Genomic DNA, 761 nt, shown 5'->3' with positions numbered 1-761 from the left:
TCGATGCCTCGGCCCTTGGCCGACCATGTCACGCATGACATGCAGCGACTGATCCGAAAATTGAGCAGCGCTCAGTGGGCTACGTGCTACTCCACGATCAGCCTGAGAGCCACGCTCGTGGCTCCTGTTCAATACACCGTTGGTGTCTACCAACCTCGGACATTCCAATGTCTAGCACGTTGACCGCTCCGGTCCAGTGCTTTCGCCAATAGTGCTTTTGTCTCTTAGCAGAGGTGGGTTCATGACTTGCCGAAGCTCCACCAGGAGACGTGCGCGTGGCGCCCAAGGTCCTTGACCTCCAATCAATCCATGGCTCATGGTGTTTCAACCATGCCACTCCTAGGTTGAAGCCATACCTTGCATCGAAGGTATAGCTTCTTCTAGTCTTAGACAGCGTTCCACGCTATCAAAGTCAAGGAACTTGACTCCGAGGTCCACAGGGACCATCGGGACCGTAACTAGCGTCCCCTTCGCTAGGCGAACAGTGACGATGTCAGCCAACCGCGCATTCAGCGCCTCAGCATACAGCTGACTTCCTTCCATCGTGAAGCGGCGAGCATAACTGTCCGACGCCCCATAATTGATGAGGTTCAACCATGGCTTCTCGAAGCCCTTTACGGTCGCCTCTACGACTAGCAAGCCCGGCTTGAGTACATGTTCCGTGATCAAGAGCACGGAGCTTTTCGGGTCTGAGCCCTGTTGATCTATGCCTCCTTGAGGCTCAACAGAACTAGTTTCTTGGCGCGGGGCGACCTACTGGA

Source organism: Plasmopara halstedii (assembly GCF_900000015.1).
Source record: "Plasmopara halstedii genome assembly, contig: Scaffold_650, whole genome shotgun sequence".
NCBI classification, from domain to species: domain Eukaryota; phylum Oomycota; class Peronosporomycetes; order Peronosporales; family Peronosporaceae; genus Plasmopara; species Plasmopara halstedii.
Note: the sequence above shows the minus strand (reverse complement) of the source record.